Source organism: Heterocephalus glaber, unplaced genomic scaffold, assembly GCF_053883595.1.
Source record: "Heterocephalus glaber isolate CG9 unplaced genomic scaffold, H.glaber_assembly_v1.0 deba00000331, whole genome shotgun sequence".
Lineage (NCBI taxonomy): Eukaryota > Metazoa > Chordata > Mammalia > Rodentia > Bathyergidae > Heterocephalus > Heterocephalus glaber.
The window spans coordinates 60,293,253-60,317,991 of NW_028258142.1; the positions used below are offsets into that span (position 1 = coordinate 60,293,253).

At 38.3% G+C, this 24,739-nt stretch overlaps 1 long non-coding RNA gene and 1 pseudogene across 4 annotated transcripts in view; one reads left to right on the plus strand and one right to left on the minus strand.

Moving 5' to 3' along the window:
- LOC147830163 (uncharacterized) overlaps positions 1 to 24,739 on the minus strand; it is a 708,257-nt gene that overhangs the window by 600,476 nt on the left and 83,042 nt on the right. For 3 of the 4 annotated variants that reach the window (XR_015444498.1, XR_015444499.1, XR_015444501.1), the window contains exon 2: positions 3,861 to 4,003. The exons of the other annotated variant lie outside the window; for it this stretch is intronic. This is a non-coding gene — a long non-coding RNA (uncharacterized LOC147830163). The remainder of the gene's footprint in view (positions 1 to 3,860; positions 4,004 to 24,739) is intronic. 4 annotated transcript variants of the gene reach the window in all.
- LOC101723980 (stathmin pseudogene) lies at positions 1,659 to 2,389 on the plus strand (annotated as a pseudogene).

The window sequence follows — 24,739 nt, forward strand, 5'->3', positions numbered from 1 at the left end:
GAACTAGCACAATCAACAAGTGGGATCTCTTCTTACTTAAAAGCTTCTGCACAGCAAGAGAAACCACCAGCAGTGTGAAGAGACAACCCACAATGTGGGAAAAAATCTTCACCATCAGTCCCTCAGACAAAGGTCTACTATCTAGAATCTATAAAGAACTTAAAAAAATCAGACCTCCCAAATTTAAAGACCCAATCCGAAAATCAACATCTGAAATGAAATGAACAGACATTTCTCAGAAAAAGAAGTAGAAATAGCAAATAAGCATATGAAAAATGTTCAACATCACTGGTCATTCGAGACATGCAAATGAAAACAACGTTGAGATTCCACCTCACCCCAGAAAGAATGGCTGTTCTCATGAAATCAGCCAATAACAAATGCTGCCATGGCTGTGGGGAAAGAGGAACCCTGCTCCACTGCTGGTGGGAGTGTAGACTGGGGCAACCACTGTGGAAATCAGTGTGGAGATACCTCAAAGAACTAGGACTGGAAGTCCCATTTGACCTAGCTATTCCCCTGCTGGATATCTTCCCCAAAGAATTAAAAGAATCACACCACAGTGAAATATGTGCATTCATGTTTATAGCAGCATAATTTGTGATAGCTAAAACTTGGAAGCAGCCCAATTCTCCATCAACTGGAGACTGGATCAAGAAAATGTGGGGGTTTTTTGTAAGATAGAGTACTACTCAGCCATAAAAAAATGAGAAATTAGAGACATTTATAGCTAAGTGAATGAACATTGAGGTGATACTCTTAAGTGAAATATATAGGACACACACGTGTAAATAACGAATAGTTTCTCTGGTGTGAGAAACTGAATGTGTAAATAAGGACTAAAAGGTATAATAGATAATGTGAAATAGGAAGAAAAGGTGCAAAGGGGAAGGGGAAGTGGGAGGGGTAGGGGAAAGGAAAGAAGGGAATGGAATTAATATGAGAAAATGAAAAAATGGAAACAAAGTCTTTGTAAATAGGGAGGGATGGAGGGGTTGAAGGGAGGGCAGGGGAATGGGGAAAAATAAGAACCAAGAGAGACTATGTAAAGGTGCAAATTTCCAATGAGGAATGTCATTATACTGTATACCTAAAATGTACCACTAATAGGATATACAGTTAAAAAAAAAAGTTCTCAAGTCACATAATCTTTTTCTAAGACACTAGAAAATAATAGCATACTAAATTTAAAAAGCAAAAACGTAAATAATATTGATTAGAGTTAAAATAATGAAATAGAAAAAGTAATGAAACCAAACCCGCCTCTTTGAAAAGATCAACATCACTGACGAGTCATTAGCTTGATTCACAAAGATATAAAAGAAAACGAATGGAACTGTAAATGAAAGGGGAAAAGCTTTACAGAATTTTTTTAATGAAGGAATTCTACAAACAAGTGCATGTCCATAAATTAAATCATTCAAATTATGTGGACACAAACTAATTAGAATGGACCCCAGAAGAAATAAACAATCCGAACAGACCTGAGTGACTGCATTGAATTAGTAAAAAATAAAAGAACGGTACCATAAAGAAAAGCCTAGGGGTGCGCGGCCTGGTCTGTCCGTGCTGAGCGTGGCCAGGCGGCTCGGACCGAGCAGGGCTCTCCTCGCCAGTGGACTGTGTAGAACACAGCGCCAGCCTCTGGTCTTTATTCACCATGGCTGTTTCTGATACTCAGGTGAAAGAACTGGAGAAACGTGCTTCAGGCCAGGCTTTTGAGCTGATTCTCAGCCCTTGCTGAAAAGAATCCGTCCCAGATTTCCCCCTTTCTCCTCCAAAGAAGAAGGATCTTTCCCTGGAGGAAATGCAGAAGACATTAGAAGCTGCAGAAGAAAGACGCAAGTCCCATGAAGCTGAAGTCTTGAAGCAGCTTGCTGAGAAACGAGAACATGAGAAAGAAGGGCTTCAAAAAGCAAGAGAAGAGAACAATGACTTCAGTAAAATGGCGGAACAGAAACTGACCCACAAAATGGAAGCTAACGAAGAAAACCGAGAGGCACAAATGGCTGCCAAACTGGAGCGTTTGCGAGAGAAGGATAAACACATTGAAGAAGTACGGAAGAACAAAGAATCCAAAGATTCTGCTGATGAAACTGAAGCTGACTAATTCGTTCTGAGAACTGACTTTCTCCCCCTCCCCTTCCTAAATATCCGAAGACTGCACTGGCCAGTGTCATTTTATTTTCTCCCTCCTGACAAATATTCTAGAAGCTGATGGTAGGACTGTATAGGTAGATCCAAACTGTAAGATGTTGTTTTAGGGGTTAAAGGGGAGAAACTAAAAGTGTTTTACTCTTTTTCTAAAGTGTTGGTCTTTCTAATGTAGCAATTTTTCTTGTTGCATCTTTTCTACTTCAGTATACTTGGTATACTGGGTTAATGGCTAGTACTGTGTCGGCTCTGTGAAAAAACATGTTTGCGCAAAGAGTATGTAGTGGCTTCTTTTAAATTGTTAGATCCTGAATATCTGTTCATTTTTCAATCCCAATTCTGTCCCAATTTTACCAGATGCTACTGTACTCGAATGGTTAATAAAACTGCACAGTGCTGTTGAAAAAAAAGAAAAGAAAAGAAAAGAAAGAAAAGCCTAGGCCCAGATAGCTTCATTGCTGTATTCTATTAAATATTTAAAGAATAATTAATACCAATTCTTCATAAACTTTTCCCCCCCAAAAAGGAGAAGAAAACAATTCTCAACTTATGTTATAAAGCAAGTATTTCCTTGACGCCAAAGCCAGACAAACATCATATAAAAATAAAACTAGCAATATGGATACAAAAACCCTCAACAAAATGCTGGCCCACAAAATTTAGCAACAGATAAAAAGAATTATTTACCATGACCAAGTGGGAGTCACGCAAAAGATATGAGGCTGGTTTAACTATCTGAAGACTAATACATCATATCAATTGAATAAAAACCAAAATGTCATGATCATTTTGTACTGAATAAGTATTTGATAAAATCCAACATTTCATGACTTAAATTTTTTCAATAAACTAGGAATAGATGAGAATTTCCTCACCCTATAAAGGATCTCTAAATGGCTAATTTAAACTAAATAGAAAAGGACTAGATATGTTCCCCTAATTTCAGGAACAAGACAAGGACATCCAGTCTCATGGCTCCTATTTAACATTATATGAAGGGTCTAGTCAAGGCAGTTAGGAGAAAGACCCGCTTATAGAAAGACCGCAGCGGACGTCCAACTCAAGTCCTTGGCTCCCAAAGAAGACAGTCATCTTAGAGCCAGAATTCTACTCCAAAGCACACATTTCCATACGTAACCCCGCTCCATCTTGTTCACTGACCTACTTTGCAGTCCTTCATCAATACTTTGTCCCTGAAACCAACATTGATCTACCCTTAACTTGGCTTTTTTCCCTAGTTGTTTTCTTGCTTTCACCATATTCACAGAAAACCTTCTTAGATTTGCACTGCTTCACCCACTCTGAAAGGAAAAGGTAAGCACTCTCTCCATCATTAAAGTGCACCTTGTTTCCTTAAGCTGCAGCACCTCAGAATCTGCATTCAGCCAAAAGCGTATATGAATTCATGAGAAACATCATCTAGAGATTTCTACAATAGTTATTATGCCTCCATTAGTTTCTAGTAAAAATCGCTTTGTGCTTAGTATTGATCCTGTCGCTCCAAATATTTGTCAAATGAAAACTATATGGAGAAATTCACACTAACCCCCCCTAATCAAATATAGTAAAAGAATATAAATTGTGGAATAAAGCACTCGAGAGATGGACCGATTCTGATCTGGGATATAGTTACAGACTTGTGGTGCTCTTTGAGCCCAGTCACATAATCTGTATTTCAAGCCCTTTTCTGAAAGAGGATTGCCTACCTCGGGGATGCTGGTGACGTTTAATCTCAAGGGCCAAATACAGCTGATTGGCAAAGATGCCTTGCATTCCGGGAGAAAGATGAGGTGGAGCACAGGTCCAGCGAGAAGGGGTCCACGATCAATGTGTTACGAAGGCCGCAATCCTAAGGGGGGGAAGTTTTGAAAAGAGCATGTTAACTCTTTTCTATCTCTGCCCTGTTTGGATGGAAAGATTGCTTAGTTTTTTTTATAAAAAAGGCTTTGATTCATCATGTTCTATATTCTAACTTAATATATTATCAGTGGTAAAATTTTGAGTCTTTGCTTTCCTCTCTTTTAATTGATCATTAATTATGGGTTTTTAGGGTACAATACTTTTTGGAAGTGACGAAGAATATCCAGAAAAACAATTTTCATGTCTTTTTGGCTTTTCTATTTCTTCTCTGGGATTTGCTTCAATCACATTTCTCCCTTGGTTTACATAGGTCTCACCATATTTTGCATTGCTATAGTACATTGTTTATATATTTCTTATGGTGCTTACTGTAGAGACCTTGTCAAAACACAGTTATTTGTCTGTTGTTGCATACATTCACTGATTCATACATTCACTGAGCAGGGATCATATCTATACTTGTCAGCTTCCTTGACACAAACATACTCAAACTCTTTTTGGCCAACGGGGGCTTTATCAGCACATATAACTCCAAAGCCTAGGGACAGTTAGATCCAGGGAGTCAATAACACTGGCCAAGATCTTGTTTGGTTTTTTCGTTTTTCTGCCTTAACACCTTGTTTTTCTTGCTACCTTTTCTTTCAACTACATATATGTTTCCTCCTTACAATGGTAGAAGATGCACACCAACAGCTTTGGCTTCTATAATCCAAGTTAGCAATGGCAGGCAGCTTTCTGTCACTGGAACAAAATACTCAAAATCATTAACATAGAGAAAGTTTATTCTGGCTCATAGTTTTAGAGGTTCCAGACCATAGTCAGGAGGACTCATTGTTCGTAGGTCTCTGGTGGGGCTGCCAGATGGCAATGCTGGGAGCACATCCCAGAACGTAACTTCTCACATCCTGGCCAGAAAGCAAAAGGGAAAGCAGGAGGCACGCCCTGCGTCGCCTGATGATCTCCCTCTAGGGCCCTCACCTCCCCAAAGATCCGTGGCCTCCTAATAGTTCCCCCAGGGACCAAGCCTTTAACACATGGGTCCTTGAAGCAAATCCCAAATCCAAACTACAGACAGCCTCCTTTTCCCTGTGCATGCATTCACCCCAGAGAAGTGCTCTGATGCCGAGTGGAGGCCCTGTGCTCACCGCTCTCAGTCCCTGAGTCTCCCACAGCAAAGCACTGGGTCCCCTTTCCCCGCGGGCTCCCTGCTGCTGCACTTCCAAGTCCTATCTGGCCATCCCCTGCCTCGTGGCTCACTGCCTCAGTCAGGCACCCTGCCCCGAACCCTCTTCCCCTCCTTATTTAGGAAAGCTTTATTTCCATTTGTTCCTCCTATTCTCTCTCTTTTTTCTTTCTTGTCCCTTCTTTCCTTTCCCGCTCTGGCCTCCCTTCTTCCCCTTCTCATTTAAACATTTCCTTCCCATTTCCCAGGATCTAGTATACATTTTGGTCTTTCTTCCCACTTTCAGTTTCTCACACCAGAGAAACAATGCGGTATTTAAACATGTGTGTCCGATTTATTTCACTTGAAAGTACAGTCACAAGGTACACCTGAGACATGGTAGGAATAGCAATACCTACCTACTTTGTGTGTTTAAACTTTAAATGACATCATGCATGTAAAAGTGCTTGGGTCCATACCTACTGCATGGTAAGCTTTCAATACATATTAGCTTTATAGTTATCATTACGATTATTTTATAATAAAGAAAATGAGACTGAGAACAATTAAGTGATCTGCCCAATGTAGCTAAGCTGGGAAGTGACAGAGTTAAATCTGACTGCAAGTCACAGCATAATCTTTCTACAACATAAAGCAGAACATGCTCCTAGTGAGAGATTAGGTCAGTTAGAGTTCTGAAAATGGAAAAGTAATCAAATAACTTCGGTTCACCCCTTTCATGAAGTATTCCACAAACCAGTTCTAGTGATATAAAAGAATTATTTTTCCCAACATGGAAAGATAATCAATATCTATTATTACATTTTTAAAACATGAGAAGTGTACACTAGATCCATTTAAGAACGATGAACACAGAGAAATAAACCCTTAAAAGATGCATACACCCAGACTCTCCCTGCTCTATGAGACTGTGGGAGTTTTTCTTATCGCTATGCTTACTTCTCTGTGCTTTCAACATATTTATATTGAATGTGTTTTGCATCAAAATATATATTATCAATTCCCACTCCTTCCCTCCAAGAATGAAACCTTGCTTTGCATAGCCTGCCTGCCCGGGAGCCTCACACAGCCAAGCAGCCCAGGGCTGTGAGGATTTGTCCGTAGCAGGACACGTGACTTAGCTGATCAAGTTACTATCTGTGATTTGTTCCAAAGAGCTAATTTTAGTCAGAGCAAAGTTTAACATTCCATGGATTTGGGGAGTGAACTATGTAGAATGGTAGAAAATTGAATTTCCTACTCTCCCTGGTTCTCTATGACATAACCATATATCTAATGTTCTTCCTTGTGCCTGAAAGAACTTGATATTGAGCTAATAACTCTATTTTCATTGTGGTAAAACATACAAAACATAAACTTGACCATGGTAACCATGCACGCGTGCAGAGTCCAGGGGCATTAAGTACACTCACTTTGCTGTGCAAGAATCACCACTGAACAACTCTTCAACTTGCCAGTCTAAGACTCTGTACCCATTATGGTATCCAGATTTCACCCTCTTCCCATCCCCTGGTGACCACCATTCTACTTCCTATTTCTAGATACTCTTGTAAGTGGGATCATACAGTATTTGTCTCCTCGTGGCTGGCTTATTCCCCTTCGTACAGTATCTTCAGGTTCATCCATATTGCAGAATGTCAGAATTTTCTTTCTAAGCCTGAATATTTCACTGCATATTTTCATTGCATATTTTGTTTATCCATTAATTCACCGGCAGTCACTTGGATGGCTTTTGTCCATTGATTGTTCCACATAATGGTGCTATCAACATGGATATACAAATACCTCTTCAAGTTTCTGCTTTCAGTTCTTTTGAGTACATAACTGAAGTGGAATTGCTGGATTATACACCATTTAATGAAAAGATTATCTTTTCTCCTCATTAAATTATTTTGACATTCTTTTTTTTTTTTTTTTTGGTACCAGGGATTGAACTCAGGACCCTGCGCTTATGAGACAGGTGGCAGAACCACTGAGCTAAATCCCCAGCCTGTATTTTGACATTCTTGTTGAAAGTTGTTTACCACATAAGTCAAGGTTTATTTCTGGGTATTCTGTTTTGTCCCATAGGTTTATATGTCTTTTTGCCTGTACCACCCTGATTTATTATAGCTTTGTAGTAAATTTTGAAGTATGAGAATCTGTTCTTCTTTTCAAGATTTTTTAAATTTGCTATCCAAGATCCTTTTAGGGTAGATTTTTCTATTTCTGCAAACATAAAAATGTCAATGGGATTTTGAGGAAGATTTTACTATAGATGGCATTGATCAGTATTTACATCTTAATCTGCAATCCAAGATAGAATGTCATTCCACTTATCAGAATCTAATTTCTCCGATGACTTTCTTTTATTTTTCTAGCTCCTATTGTCTTTTACTAGATGTTGCATCTTTCTTCTGTAGTGTATTGAGGCTTTTTCAACTATTACTTAGTTTGACCTTGTTTGATACATAAAATCTAAGCATTTGGAGTTCTTAATGCACATTGTCAGGAATAATATGTTATGATTGGCCCTGGGTAGTCTAGAATAGTCGGTAGTGACATCACGAATCTAACAGCCCACATTAGTGAAACAGAACTTATATAATAATGGAAGAATATTACTTCTGAAAAAGCAAACATAAGAGTCCTCAGCTTTCTCTGTTGTCAGTGACTACAGCATTTCCTTATGGAATGTGAGTTGCCATGGAGATGGCAGAAGTGACAATTAAAATATTACAGACAGAAATAAGGTAAGATTAAAAAAAAATCAGTTTCCTTAGTAAGCCTTTAGTTTGAGTACAGCCTATTTGTATATTATCACAAATCTTCAACAATTTTGCAGTAAAATCTCCTAGCCTAATATTCTTTCCTTTATGCTTCCTAAGATGTTACAAATACAGAGGTGCTCATCAGTAGCAGATTTTACAAGGGATCAGAAACTGAGGAGTCAGGACATAATAGGCCATGAACACATGAGAATGTCTAGCACCCTCTGAGAATTCTAGTGTTGAAAAAACTTCATTCTGTTCTAGTGAAGGCAATCTGAATTGATCTGGTTTTTTAATCTCTAGAACTGCAACTTGAAATTACAGAAATATTCAGCAAGTTAAAAGCAGACACTAAAAGTGAGAAGCTGCATTGAAGTAAAGTCAAAATTTAAAGGCAAGTTGCATAGTACAAGAAACTGCGACTAGCATGGTAGCAGCACCCGGTATCTAGCAGCAGTCATCAGCACTAGTAACAGTAATCAGAGCTGTAGGTAGGAGAGACGATGCCGTCCCCACAGGAATCTCTCCAGAGCAAATCCAGCCCCATCGCTCACCTATGTAAGATGATGAAGGTGACGCTCCCTTTTTGCCTGAAATTGAGCCTCCCTGTGGGATGCTACACGATCCACCCCACCTCTCTACCTCCACTACCCATTATCCTGCACTCCCAGGGCTCCACCATGCTGAACCACACTTTGTTCCTAGAGTGGACCGGGCTGTCTCTCCGCTCATGGCACCTGGGCTTGCTATGTTCTTTCTGAAACACCCATCCCAACCTCCTTCTTCTAATCTATGGCTCCTGCTTAACTTCTGGGGCCCAAGACTACTGCACTAAGGACTCCTCTTACAGGGTCCGAGCGTGCGTTGTCCATCTATATTCCCCTCCTGCAGTGAGAGCACCTTGAGGATTGTCTTTGCCATTCCCCAGGCTTAGCCCAGTGCCTGACAGGTAGTAGGAGCTCAGTAAGGGTTTGTTAAATTAACCCAGTACTGACTTGAATGAAAGTCAGACTTTTAGATTGAACTTAAAAAGAAAATGCAATTATAAGGAGCTTATAAAAGAATGGGAATTTAGTAGTGGCAAAATTACTAAATGAAGTAAAATTCCAGATGAAATTATTAAACAAGTCAGAGATCACTCTGACTGAATGAGGCAGTGTCTGCACAGGTTGACAACTGGTGGCTCTCTCATCCGGTCTCCTCCCATCCCTCCCCCATGCTAATCGGATTATCTGCTCTTGTGGTAGGTTTGCCTACAGCTCTGTGAGCTCCTTGAGAGGAATGACCATGTTTTTGTATCTCTAGCACTCAATAAATGTTAAATGGATGAATGAATGAGACAGAGGTATGAATCTTTTGCATTAAACAGTATGACATCAGATCATATAAAGTAAAAACCATTATAAATGAAAATAGAAATGACAGTTATGCAATCATAAGATATTTCAACACACCACTATCAATCTATGACAAATCAATTCAATAAAAAATAAATAAAGGCACGGAAGAATTGAATTACATAATCAAGTTACATTAATATATACTGAACTTTGTAACCCCAGAAATAGAAAACCCTTCATAAATCAAACACTTACAAAAATGGATCATGACTAGCCTGAAAAACTTTCTGCCCAAAGCACAAATTATATAGAATAAGTTTTGGAAGGAAATATAAAAACCAAAAAAGAGGAAAATAGCAGAAGTTTTAAAACACTTGATTTACACTTGGAATGTAAATTACATTTTCCTAAATGATTTAAAATGCTGTGGCAAAAGGAACATTTAAATTTAAGGCAAGAAAAATCACCATAAAAACAAGTCAGTAAGAACAAGTAAATAAGATTTTTTAAACTTACATAAATCAAAACTACAACAGACAAAAATTAATATGTAAACAATAATATTTTCCAGAGCCATAAAAATTAACATGTTTAAAAACAAAGAGCTCTCACAAATCTGTAAGAAAAATAGTAATTCTGCAATTTTAATGGCAAATAGTAGTAATATACAATTCAATGATGATAAAATAGAAAGCAATTATTAAATATCTGAGTAGCTTAAGCTCACTAAGGAGAGACTGCAACTTAAAATAAAATATCATTTTTACCTATTAAATTAGTAAAATGCTTTGGTTTTGTGATGACTTTAGGCCCACTATCTGGTTTCTTCAGTGCTTGTTTTCAGTGCTAATCTGATAATGGTGAAGAGATGCCATGAATTGGTCCAGCCCTATGGAATGCAATTTAGAAATCTTCGCCAATGGTCTCATAGAGCCTGACATTATTTCTCTTTCCAGGGAGCCAACTAAAGGAAATAGTCCTAATTTCATCTTCAGATTTTTGCATTAAAATATTTCATAGCATTATTCATCACAGAAAAGAGAATTTCTTCAGTGTCTAACAATAGAGAAATGGTGAACTGTCACATGCATACCCTCTGAGATACAGTACTATGAAGCCACTGAAATTATGCTTATAATAACATGAGAATATTATTGTATCAGTCAGGTTGCTCTATGAGGTATAATCAAAAATACAATGTAGGTTTAAATTTTTTGAAATTATTCCAGTAAAAGACACATTGTGGTTAATTCTCCTCAAGATGCTCCCCTTGCTTTGAACGCACATATACCAAGAATACACGTACTTGCCTCCTTCTGCAGCCGCTCTGAAAGTCTTCCTTCACGAGTGTCTTTAGTTGCACTGACCTGGATGCCTCTGTGTCCTGAATCAATCCAAAACATTTACACATCATGGTCATTTTGACTTTGGACAAGCATCAGCAGTCTCACGCTGCCAGATCCAGTGGGTAAGGTGGATGAGGACCCCGTCATGTTTTTACAAGCCTGCCTTTTATTGGATGCACTCAGCAGCAGTCACCAAACTTTTTATCACGAGCTGCTTCAGAAAGTGGCAAGAATGATGGGGTAAGTGTGTTCGAAGCAAAGGGAGATTAGTGGCAATGTGTCTTTTACTGTAACAATTTTTTACTGACACACTCACCGTATTTTTAGATTACCCCTTGTACAACAAACTACCTCAAAACTCCATTTCTTTAAGCAATCACAGGTTATGTCCCACAGTTCTGTGGGTGGACTTTGCAGTTCTGCTTTGCAATTTCTTGCCAAGGATTCTGGAAGGACTGAAAGGTCCAAAATGGCCCTGTTCATGTGCCTGGGTTCTCCTCCACATGAACCTCCATGCATGGCTCCTTAGGCTTCTCCAGAGAATGAGACAGAAAATCCAAAAAGTATCAAAGTGAAGCTGCAGATCTTTCGAGACCTGCCCTTAGAAGTCATGCAGCACACTCCTGCTGCTGTGTTTCATTAGCACAGTCCCATTAGCACTTGGGCCAGTCCCATCTCAAGAAAAAGGACAGCAGACTGTGTGCCTCGGTAGGACTGGTGGAGAATCTGTGGCTACTACAGTGCATCATAGTAACAGAACATTAAATGAACACAAACTGACTATTTACATATCATATGTATTTTATATTTTCTATGAATGAAAAAGCACACAGTCATCCCCCAGTATCAATGGGCCATTGGTTCCAGAGATCTCACAGATACCAACATCTGCAAGTGCTCAAGTCCATTATATACAAGGGTGCAGTATTTGTACATCACCTGTGCACATTCTCCCATACACTGAAGTCATCTTTACATTACTTACAATGCCTGACATAATGTAAATGCTATGTAAATAGTTGCAATACTCTACTGTTCAGGGAGTAAAGACAAGAAAAAAGTCTATGTATTCAGTATGGACAAAATTGTTCGTCGAATATTTTTTATGGTGCCAATTTTAAATACTTTATTGAAGACATTGCATTTCCACTTATAATACAGTCCTTATAAAGTGCAATGTTATCTTTTACCTGTGCACATGTTCCATGGTCAAGTGTTGAGAATGCCCAGTATTTTACTGTAGCAGTTAAACTTTAACAACTGCCACAGAATTTGCTACAAATTTAGGTCCTTCAATGTTTTACTGTGTGGAACAATGCTAAATCTATACTTGGGGTTGGCTTAATCAATCTCTTCAGTAGTAGGCCCTGAGGAAGCACCACCAGAAGGCGCTGCACCCCCACCAGGGAAGCCCCTGGCATTCCTCCAGCTGAGCCACCTGCACTCCGGTACAGCTTGGTAATGATGGGATTGCAGACTTTCTCCAGCTCCTTCTGCTGATGTTCAAATTCTTCCTTCTCTGCAGTCTGATTCTTATCTAGCCAGTTGATGGTTTCATTACACTTATCAAGAATCTTCTGTTTATCTTCATCATTGATCTTGCCCTGAAGTTTCTCATCTTCAACAGCTGCTTTCATATTGAAAACCTATGACTCCAGTGAATTCTTGGAGGACACCTTATCCCTCTGCTTCTCATCTTCACCTTTGTACTTCTCTGCTTCCTGGACCATACACTCTATGTCCTCCTTGCTCAAACGGCCCTGGTCATTAGTGATGGTAATCTTGTTCTCTTTCCCTGTACTCTTGTCAACAGCAGAGACATTGAGGGTGCCACTGGCATCAATATCTAAGGTGACCTCAATCTGAGGAATACCATTGGGTGCAGGAGGTATGCCTATGAGTTCAAACTCACCAAACAGGTTGTTATCCTTAGTCATGACACACTCACCTTCATATACCTGAATAAGCACACCGGGCTGGTTGTCAGAGTAGGCTGTGAAGGTCTGCATCTGCTTGGTAGGAATGGTAGTACTGCATTTGATGAGGACTGTCATGACTCCACTGGCAGTTTCAATACCAAGGGAAAGAGGAGTGACATCCAAGAGCAGCAAATCTTGAACATTTTCAGACTTGTCTCCAGACAGAATGGCTGCCTGAACAGCTGCACCATAAGCACCAGCCTCATCAGGGTTGATGCTCATATTCAATTCTTTTCCATTGAAGAAATCTTACAGAAGCTTCCGGATCTTAGAAATATGGGTAGAACCACCCACCAGGACACTGTCGTGGATTTGTGACTTGTCCAGTTTGGCATCTCGAAGAGCCTTCTCAACAGGATCCAGAGTGCCACGGAACAGGTCAGCATTCAAATCGAGCATGAGTAATGGAGGTATAGAAGTCGATTCCTTCATAGAGGGAATCAATCTCAATACTGGCTTGGGTGCTGGCAGACAGGATCTCTTAGCTCATTCACAGGCAGTACGGAGACGGCGGACAGCTCTCCTGTTCTCACTGATGTCTTTCTTATGCTTGTGCTTGAACTCAGCAATAAAATAGTTGACCATTCGGTTGTCAAAGTCTTCTCCACCTAAGTGGGTGTCTCCAGCTGTAGATTTCACCTTGAAGATTCTATCTTCAGTAGTGAGGATTGACACATCAAAAGTGCCACCTCCTAAATAAAAAATCAGCACATTTCTTTCAGCTCCAACCTTTCTGTCTAAGCCGTAAGCAATAGCAGCAGCTGTTGGCTCATTGATAATTCTAAGTACATTAAGACCAGCAATAGTTCCAGCATCTTTGGTTGCTTGATGCTGAGAGTCATCACAGTAAGCTGGCACAGTGACCACAGCGTTGGTAACAGTCTTCCCAAGATAAGCTTCGGCAATTTCCTTCACCTTTTTCAGCACCATAGAAGATACTTCCTCTGGATAGAAGCTCTTTGTCTCTCCTTTGTATTCAACCTGAACTTTGGGTCTGCCTGCATCATTCACCACCATGAAAGGCCAGTGCTTCATATCAGACTGGACTACAACATCATCAAATCTTCCTCCAGTCAGATGCTTGACATCAAAAACTGTGTTGGTGGGGTTCATTGCAACTTGGTTTTTTTCCAATATCTCTGATCAGTCATTCAGTGTCAGTGAAAGCGACATAACTTGGGGTGGTTCAGTTTCCCTGATCATTGGCCATTGTCTCCACCTTCCCGTGCTGGAAGACACCCACACAGCAGTAGGTGGTGCCAGATCAATGCCAACTGCAGGGACTTCAACATGGCTGCTTGAGTGTAGGCCCAGTTCTACTGGCGGGGAAATCACACAAAAGCTGCCAAAGCTGCTGCCGCGTTCAATGAGTGTCAAATATTTTTAATCCTCAATTGGTTGAATCCACAGATACCTGGAAGGCCAACTGGATTATACCTAGATTTATACCTTATGTATGAATAAAGAAGACTAGAGGCCAAACCCTGACAAGGATTACCTCTAGGTAGTACAAGAAGCATGATTATGATTCACAGTGGACTTGACTTATGAACTCAATTCATTCCCAAGGGTTGGCTGTAACTCAGGTTGGTCAATTAGAGGCTCAGGCTCCTCCTCAAAGCCTTCAAAGTCTCTCACCTGCACACAGGCAGATCTCAGTGTCTGTAGAGAGACACCAGCCCGGGATTTCTCAATTAACCCCACACAGGAAAGGATGCTGTTGTATTCTTTCCAGAGTTCTTTAAGGGTTAAATCTGTATCTGAGACCATCTGGAAGCACAAGGATCCAGCATCCAGATCGTAACTTGAGACTTTGTTCGTAAGTTAAAACTAAAATTCCAGTTGTAACCGAAGTTGTTCATATGTCAGAGCAGTTGTAATTCAAGGGTCCACTGTACTTCTTTCAAGTTTTCTGATTTCCAAAGTTATAGTCATGTATGACTTTTAAGTTGGAAAATGTTATTTTAGAGGTATTTTATTCCCATACAGAAACACATAAAGCAATTCCCTACAAAACCCTACAAAGCCCTAAAGGAAATTAAATCAGAAGTCAAAGAAGATCAACATCAAATTGAAAAGTAAAATCAAAGAAAGCAAGAGAGGGAAGATAACACCAGGTAGCACTTTTATGACTTTTCTCTTGGCTATATGGAATATGAAGACATTTAAATCATCAAACATTTCATAGCAGATTTGTGACCACATTGAACAAATGTGTCAACTTATTTTCATCTTTTATAGTACTGACATGGTATATTGAATGTTTCCACCTCCAAAAAGGAAAAAAAAAAGCAGTAGCATTTCTGTTTTCTGGATCTCAGCCAAGATAAAATAAATAAAACAGGAGCCTGAAGCGGGGACTAATATAAATTGTAACATTTAAGAGTATGTACTATAATAACACCTAAAAATAAAGTAGTCATGCTTTTAAAAGTATGACATCACTTTTGTTTCTTCTACCATATGATTTTAAAGTTAAAACAAGGAATTTTTTTACAAAGGCACTATGCTCTTTTAATATTACATCATAAATTAAAATCTCAGATGACATAGAAACACTAAGGACTAAGGATATGCATTTCTATTATACAACTCTTTAGACAGAAATTGTTTTCAAGGACCCAGAGCTGCTATTTAATAGCTTGCCCCACATCTCTAGAATTGTCAGAAGAGTCTCGTTCTCATCTTTGCATACTGACTGCCAGAAGATCTGGGAATATTCTTGGCTTGCACCAGAAATCATATATTTTGGAAGAGAATTATCTCTCGGCAAACATTCCATGGTCCAACACAATTTAAGAAGGAGAAATACCAGGAAAACAGTAGCCAAAAAAAGAAGTGTGCTATTTACAGACAGGCACCTGTCAGATTTCAAAATATCACCTCTCCCAGGTCAAGAAGAATGGCTGATGGATCCTGTAGGAAACAGCCTTTTTCTTGACAGCCTGAGAATTAACCCTAGGACTAGCTCTCACCTCCAATCCACAGATGAATTATTACCCGTGTTCCTCAGCACATTGGGATGTGCCATGCTGATCCCTTCCAGTGATGTAAGTGGCAATATGTACCAGGCAGGAGGAACTGGTGACACATGAAATTATTTTGAAATTGTGAAACACAGAACTCTTTTGGGGATCATTCTTTTAACAGATAAGGCCAACAGGGTAGCAAGGGCTCCTCTGGATCCAAGGAAGTACAGATAACATTTTAATACCTTTCTGTAAAGGTATTTTAGACACGGCTACACTGTTTCAAACTCCATTACATATTTCTGTAGACCAAGACTTTCCGCCTCTTTAACCACTAATGAGACCTCTAGAGATTATTCTAAATACCTTTAATGCTCTCCTACTAAGTCTTCACTTGTTTATTCACAGTTGCTTTAACATCTTTGGCTTCAAAGTTTACCTAGTAATTATTTTCATTGTCCATAGATTCCAAGAGCATTGTGGGGGAAGATAAAACAGTTTCATTTTGTTTTCATGGTTTGTTTTAAGGGTTCATTTTAAACTTTGAGGTGTTCTGAGTTTTTATGAGCTAATAGCTACTATATCTCCTTCAAGTTCAACTATTTAGTGACTCCCACACTTACTAGGAATTTAGTGTGTGTTAAGTGCTATTTATTTAGTGATTGGGTCCTACTACACCTAAACATAGATGCGAAAATTTCAACTGGATGACTGTGTGTGCATGTGTGTGTGTGTGTGTGTGTGTGTGTGTGTTGCTGGAGACTGGACCCAGAGTTTCACACATTCTAGGCAAGCACTCTACCACTGAGCTACATCCCACCCCAGTGACATATACAAGTGAAGTCATTAAGAAATATTCCTTTATGTTCTCTATGGCCCCGAGATTTTGTTCAGGGCCCTCTATTCCACATTTCTCACCTGATCCACAATTTTCCACATACAGTACAGAACTTTATATTTTAAAAACCAATAATTGAATAAAGGGGAAGCAAGCCTTCTGAAGCAACAAGATAAAGATGAAGCTAAAATCAATGTTTCTGCACCATCACGAGGAACCTCGGTCTGCTGGAGGAGATTCAGAATATCAAACAAAATCCCCTGGAAGTTTAATGTCATCCTCAGCGTTAGGTCTTTCACATTCTCTGTTTCCTTGCTCTCCCTTTGTTTTCTTCTCTCAAAAATACAGGCGCAATCTTCCTCCCTGCAAACTTCAAATTTAGTGAATCAAAACACCTACTCATAAGAACACCTCATTCCCAAATCCTAGGGATATAATGTAGTTCCTGTGTTCAACACTTGAAGTAGGAAGTTATGTAAGTTTTTTAATAACTCAAGGTTTTGTTGTAAGAAAGACTATCATTTTCCATTATTGCAGATACTAAATTAAAAACATTCTCAAAATGAGCTTATTTTGCTGTTGCAGAAAGTGATAGGAACGAAAAATAATTCACACTTCCTATAATAATCTTATTGTCTGCCATGCAATTTTGATTACATTGTCGTGTGTGGGATCTCTCTCTCTTTCTCTCTCTCTCTCTCTCTCGCTCAGTATAATTCAACTTATTCCCACAAAAGGCACATTTCCTTGTGTTTAGACAGAAATACAAAGTTACATTTGGAAAGCAGTATTTCTGGACGTTTTTCCTTAATGACACGTAAACTTCTGCTTTTTTATTTGGTTAATAGTATCAAACTTATCTTCAGTAGATGTAAATATCTCTCTTACCTCAAAGTGCTAGAGTTTTACAAGATTAAAAACAGGAATACGCATTTGATAAGTGTCACTTTGATGATTTCTTCTAGTATCTTATATAAGGTTTACCAAAGTTTGAATATGTTAGCCAAAACTACTCTATAAAACGTTAAGATATCATCACTGCTGACTTGCCAAATAAACCCCGCTTCCCAGAGGGACTCAGACTAGTTCGTAAATGTTAAGGTTTATCTTTTAATCTCCCAACTCCCTTTTGAAATAAGAGGCTGTATTTACACCAGAAAGAATTTTATTAGAATCTGCCCCAAAATATGTACTTTTCCTTTCTATTTTAGTGTTTCCCTATGAAGAGGGCTCACTGTGCTCAATCCCAACATGACCCTAAGTGAAGCGGTTCTCATGCCCTTCATGCTGAAAGGACTTCAGCACACACCTTGACAAGCTAGAGCACTGAGCATTCTGCTGTCAATCTCTAATTCTATTTTTAAAACTTCCTGAAATAAGTTAGTCCCGAAATAAAGAAGTTTAGCAAAAGTTATGCAAATCATTGTCGTTTCAGTTTATGTTTGCCTTTATCAGTTACACTCCAATTTTAGCTTTAGTTTATTTAAAATGGGACGGTTTCAATTGTTTCAGGTGGGGTTTTGTAAAATTATTAAAAAGCTTCCTTATTCCTTAATATTTGTAATATTGTACAATCTTAAAACCATTTAATGTCAAGTAACTTAATTCTTCACCAAAGAAAGTGGCCGCTATAAATAACTTCTGTAGTCAATTCACGTGATCTCCACAGTGTATGTTTTTGCTAGCTAGGAAATGCCGAAGAGTGTGGAAAACAAGAAAAAAACATTTCCTCCACCACAAGAGTTGGCACCAACCCCTTCCCCTAGATGGTGTCTTCTACTGGCCAGTGCTGGGGAGAAGGCCAGCCAATGCCCTCACGTACAAGACCCGGCATTCTCTGTGTTAATTTCAAAGGATTCTATAAAAAAAATAGTAAGAAAATACTATCTTCAGCCGGGGATTTAGCTCAGTGGTTCCACCGCCTGCCTCACAAGCTAAGGACCCAAGTTCGATCCCCGGTACCAAAAAAATAAATAAAATAAAATAAAATACTATTGATACAATATCATACTTGAGGTGAAAATTTCATGATTCTTCTCTCCCAAATTATTGTCATTTTCTTTTTAGCAAACAATCAGATTTCATATATTTACCAATTCCCCAAGATGAATGAAGTATTTTGTATTGCAAACATATATCAATAAAAAAAATCAAACTTCCTCATTTCCTCTTCTCTGGAGCTTTCATGAGCACATAAGTGTTCTATTTGCATAGTTTTAGCAACTAGACTTGTGGAGGTGTTGTTTTCGAGGTGCAGTGCAAACCACTTACTTCATATACGGCTGCTGGATGTCAGTAAGTCTTATTTATTCAGCATCATCTACATCACTGCTCTCCACCTCTTAGTGAGGAAAGACAGTATTATTATTATTATTATTATTATTATTATTATTTCAAATCAATCACAGGCTCAAATGTGGTTTCACTGCACATCTGGTGTACAATTCACACACACAAGTTTGACACACAAAAAGTTCTCTACCTGGTCAGTGGGTAGGCCTTTGATCCCAAGCATGGATGCATTGTCGAGGTCAAATTGCTACAACATTTTCTAAATGCTTATTCTTTATTTCTGTAACAAAGAGTGCACAGAGTAGTTCTAGTTGACATTTGACACAAATATCTCTGACCAGTAGTACAAAACTGTGAGCACCAGAGGCGCTAGCTCAGTTGTGGAAACCTAAACACAGTGACCGCACGAAGATGCTCCTGTCACCCAGCCTTCTAGTTCTCTACCTGGGGATTACCGTCTGCTTCTTCCTATGTATAGTACATGTCCAAAAAATGGTATTCCAGATACTGCCTTCTGTATAACTGAAAGATAGATCATCGTTTAAAAGAGATAAAATATCTATCCCAAATTATAAGCTATATAATGTCAACATGCTACAAGTATTTGAAAGAAAAACAATGAAGTTAACATGAATGGTAACAACTGAAGTGACCAATTTAAATCACATACAGAAGTCAAAAAATTGAATGTAGAATAAAAAGTACAATTGTGAAATATATGGACCTAAACTCTGGCCTCCTTTAAGAAACATTAAAAAGAGTAGGATATAAACTCACATACCAAAAGGAATGTTAAAATAAATGGTGAAAGGGTACAGGTAATGCTGGGCGAATCTAAAGCAACGTTGTCTCCCTTGTCACTGTCAAGCTGGAGAAGGAGGAGGAGCCTGAAGCAGGCACTGCTACCCTCCTAGAAAGCATCCTCATGGTCAGGGAGGCCGGGGAAATTCTAGGAGATCTTTGTGGGTGGTAGTCAGAGAAATGTCATCGCTCTCTCCACTCATCTTTCCACAGTAACACATTTTCAAAGATTCCCTTGAATTTTAGGATGAGGCCAGCTTTCTTTTTTCATTAAAAATGGTGAATCACAAAGGTATCTTGAGATTTTTATTTTAACCAATACACATTCAATGGGAATTCTAAATTAACTTGTCATTATTATAAATTAGGGAGAGATTCCAAATATCTACTCATTAATGAGAAAGGAAACTTGAAAATACTACAACAGGATAAAAGAGAATAATAGCCTTAGTGTGGGAGATACTATAACTGGAAGATTTGATATTGTAACCGAAGCTATTGCCTGACATTACCTTCCAAGGTCTCCCCTGGACAAAGAAGAAAAATTAATTCTTCAGGCTCACAGACCATCTCTCCTATTCTGAACTCTGAGTATGTGGAATGCAACAACACAAAGGCACTTCACCTTTGGAGAATATTTTCCCTTGTTTCTGTGTCATTCACTGCTTAGTCAAATGTCATCGCCTCTTTTGTTGGACCTCACTCACTTGTCATCATTATTACCTTTCTTCTCCATTCTACGGAAATAAAATAGGCAGGCAGGAACCTTGGACTGAACCTTGGATAATACAAAATATTTTGTGGGTCTGTGTTTTTGCCTCCAGTAAAGCAACTATTCATTATCAAAAACAATCAGTTCAATATGCACATCTGAAAGAGATTAAAGGACAAAAACAGATGGCATTTAGCAGTAGGAAGAGAAGGGAGAGCACTTATCTCTTTATCATTACATATCTACTTCCTAACAAAATATTTACGGAAGTTTACTTTAAAACCCATCACTGGATCTTTCTTTTTTTACCAAGCTTGACTTTCCACGTGCAAGCTTCAAATTAGGCCTTGGGTTGACATCAGACTGCTGTTCACATGCTCTGTTGACTTCCCAGAGTCTTCAATTCCCCAGGTTTAAACATGAACAAATGAACAAAATATGTACCGTATGTAATTTTTATGAGTATTGAATAATAAAGCCAGTGAAAGGCAACTTTGTCAACATAAATTAATACATGTAATAGCATACTCCAAAGCTACGATGTAACCCTCTGAGGGATTTAAGCAGATGGCTCAGGTCTTTTCCACACGGTGACAGTCCCAGAGCCCGGTGCGTGCAGAGAAACAGGTCACCCACATGCAGACTTCTTCCAGGTGACTCTGTTTCCTGAGCCACAGGTAATTGTTCCGGGAGTACAGAACTGACCAAAACCACCAATTTTATTCAGTCTCCTAAGAATTTAAATTTAGGGACCCAGAGATGTAGGCCTGGGAATCGGTGGAGCTAAGCCCTTCTTTTCCTCAGTCCTTCGATTCTTTCTTACTTTCATGATATGGCCAATAGCCTTCTACCAAATTCTTCCTTTTTGCTACATTAATTAGTGTCAAATTCTATGCTTACGATCAAAAGGACACCTTCAGATGTGACTCGTGGATCACCACGGTCATTCCCTCTCAGAAATGCAGAGAACCAATACGTATTTGAATTTTACAAAAAAATGTAGCAGCAGTATTATAATATTTTCCAGCAGTATTATAACATTTTATGAGAAATTCAAGCCTTAACACCAAAAGAAACACTAAATTCCAGAATTATCGTGTCGTTTTTGGAAACTTGTTAAGCAAAGGAGGTACGGAGACAGGAAATTATTTCTTATTTTTTCTGTTTTTGTTAATGTTTTTGATAAACTGAAAAAACAAACTGACTGCTAAAGGAAGAAAAGCTGGATTTTGCACTTTTTATCTAGATACTTTTGGGAAATACAAGAGCTTTGGTGCCTGTTTCAGTTAGAAATATAAATTAGAATGTATACACTGAAATATAATGTTGAAAAACAGATGATATAGAAATTACTAGCAAAAATTTGTGAAGTTTTTAAATAGATCAGTTTACCAAACGAACATACTTGCAGTGAAATACACAAACTGTTAACAAAGCAATGTACTTTGTAATCTAAACACTACATGTAAAACCAAAGGCAGAAAGGGTCATCTCGGGAATAAAAGAAATTCCCATATTGAAATTTTGCTGCTAAAATTTCAGAGGTCTAAAATAGTTTTCCTTAATGTTTTTCTTAAAAGTTTTCTTTAATTTTAAGGAATTGATTCATTTGATAGACTAATCTGGGAAATATCTTAAAGAGCACAAAAATAGTATCAAAATTGCATTTTTCAATAATACCTTAAAATACTGATTTTGTTTCCCACTATTCATTCCCCCTAACAATTTTTTAGTATACGTGCTGCCAAAGCGAGCACTACCCTAACAATTTTTTCATTGAAATATTTTTTTAAATAGGCATATATTATCAAACATATATAGAAATGCAAAGAAACTAGAATAGTGAACTAACTTTTAAAAAGAATAACAAAATGGAGGACTTCCCCTTCCTCTGTGAAGGACCTGCTACAAACCTATGGTAATTAGGACAGTGGAATTTGTGTCAAAACAGACAACTAGACCAATGGAACTGAAAAGCCTATGTAGAAATAGACACACAGAAATGTAGCTCAGGCTGCCCATCGAGGTAACAGACTGGGTGACCCAAACAACACACGTTTAATTTCTCACAGTTCTGCAAGCTACAAGTCCAGGACCAAGATGCCAGCTGCCTTGGTGTCTGTTGAGGCCTCTCTTCCTGGATTGCAGATGGTCACCTTCGTGCTGGGTCTTCACAGAGTTTTCTTCTGTGCACAGGCTCTCTGATGTCTCTTCCTCTTCTTATCTGGAAACTGCCCCGTCATAACAGAGCCCCATCCCTATGATCTCATTTAACCTTAATTACCTCCTTAAAGGCCCTTTCTCTAAAAATGGTCCATATGAATTTTAGTGGGACAGAATTGAGTCCATCTCCAAGATAAATTCAGTTTTTTCCAAAGTTGTAAAGGAAGTGGAGAAAGGACAATCTTTTCAACAAACGGTGCTAGAACAATTGGGTAGCCGTGGTCACAGAGCAGAAACAAAGAACTTCAATCCATATATTGTACCACATACAAAAATTAATGCCTAATAAATTATAGGCCTAAATGTAAGATCTAAAAGTGTAGAACTGTCAAGGAGACTTAACAAAATGAAAAAACAGACTGGAATAATATATCTACAAACTATATATCTGATAAGAGTTACAGTTGAAATATATAAAGAACTCCCAAAACCCAATAAGAAAACAACCACATTTTTTAAACAGCAAAAAAAATTGAATAGACTATTCCCCAGTGAAGACAAATGGATGTCAAACAAGCACATGGAAATATGCTCACCAGCACTGGTCATTAGGCAAAGGTAAATTAAGACCATAATGGGAAATTACTACACACCTATCAGAATGGCTGAAATATAAAAACCTGACTATTCCAAGTGTCGGTGAGAATGAGGCACAACTCTGTTCTATTAGAGTCTACCTGGAATCTGCCAGTGTCTGGCACCCACCTCCCACCCCCACATCAGAAACTGTCCTTCACTGAAATGGCAAGGTAAAAGGAGAAAGTCGCAACAAACTAGGAACCGTCATCAGACTCCAATGCTCCATGATTGTAAGATAGAATAAAAAGCAAATTTTCCAATTTGTCAACTTTTTTCTTCTGGATCATGTTTCTTGGTTTATTTCACTGGGTTAAATCAATGTCACAAAGATTTTCTCCTGTGTTGTCCCATAGATAAACACATGATCCAAGCCTGACCAAAAAAGGTAAGATCTGGACCCTTGTCTAGGACTGAGGTACTCTTTTCTCCCTGAAAAGTGGCAAATTGGTAGAATGCAGGTTTACGTCTAATACTGTCTCTGCTCTTCCATAGAAAATTAGTTCCCTCTTGAGAATGGAGATGCACAAAGAACAGGTAAGAGACAGACAGCAGGAAGGGCCTCATCTGCCTAAAACCAACATAAATCCTGCATTTTTCAGATGCGTTACCGAGGACATTCTCTTCACTTTAAGACAGGTTGTTTCTTTCCCTCATTTGTGCCAAGTAGTCCAGACTAAAACAGTAACTTTTATCTGAAACAACTACAGTATAAGGAAAATGAAATTCCTCATATCGATCCATAGACCACTATAAGAAATTAATGATAATATACATAACTTGCTCAGCCTAGTGCCCTGCAAATATTAACCATGCAATACGTGTACATATAGTGGAAGCAGTAACCAGATTGTGTTGGATTGAAGAGGAAAAGGAAGAAGAGGATAGAAATGAGAGCAGGCGATTCTTCAAGTGTTTTTGCCACAGAGAGAGATAGAGAAAAGAACTAGGGCTATTGGGAGGAAATTTGCAAACATAAGTTTTAAGCAGAAGTTCTCTTCCTGTGATATTCCATTGAGTTTGTTGGGAAAAAAATTTGGCTTCTCATGTTCAGTCAATATCACACTAAATTTAATTTAGGTTGTTTTCCTAACACCCTCAGATTCTTAATTATTATTGCTCTGAGGCTTACTGATCTTATAAAATTTTATTACTTGCTTTAAAAAGAATATATGAAAAAATACACCAAAATGTTTACGAATTAGACTTTTGGATCGAAGAGACTTTAATTAAACTGTCTTTTCTTATAATTAGTGATATCTCTCCTAGATGTTGCTGCTATTGATCCGCTTTTCTCTGATACCTCCTAAGATAAAACTATAGTGAGAGATTATGTATTATTCTTTGGTAAGCAAAGTGACTGTATTAGAGTAATATCAAATTAGCAGTCTATTTTCATAAGTCAAAAACTAAATAATAGTATTTTGATTAATAAATATTAGATGGGATGGTAAACATCCCTCAAAATTATATGGATGACATCATCCTGAATCTTATTTCTTTTCCATAAAGTGTTCATTATCAATGGATCACAGCTTATTCTATTATTCCTTTTAAAGTAGCATTGTTGGATTTTAACAAGGGATAATACAAAATACAAAAGACAAAAGACAGTATCTCAATTCAAAGTACTAATTTGTGATATTATATTGGAAACAAAAAATGTTGATTTGATTCAAACTAAATTAATATTGTGTCATTCCTATTATCACTAAG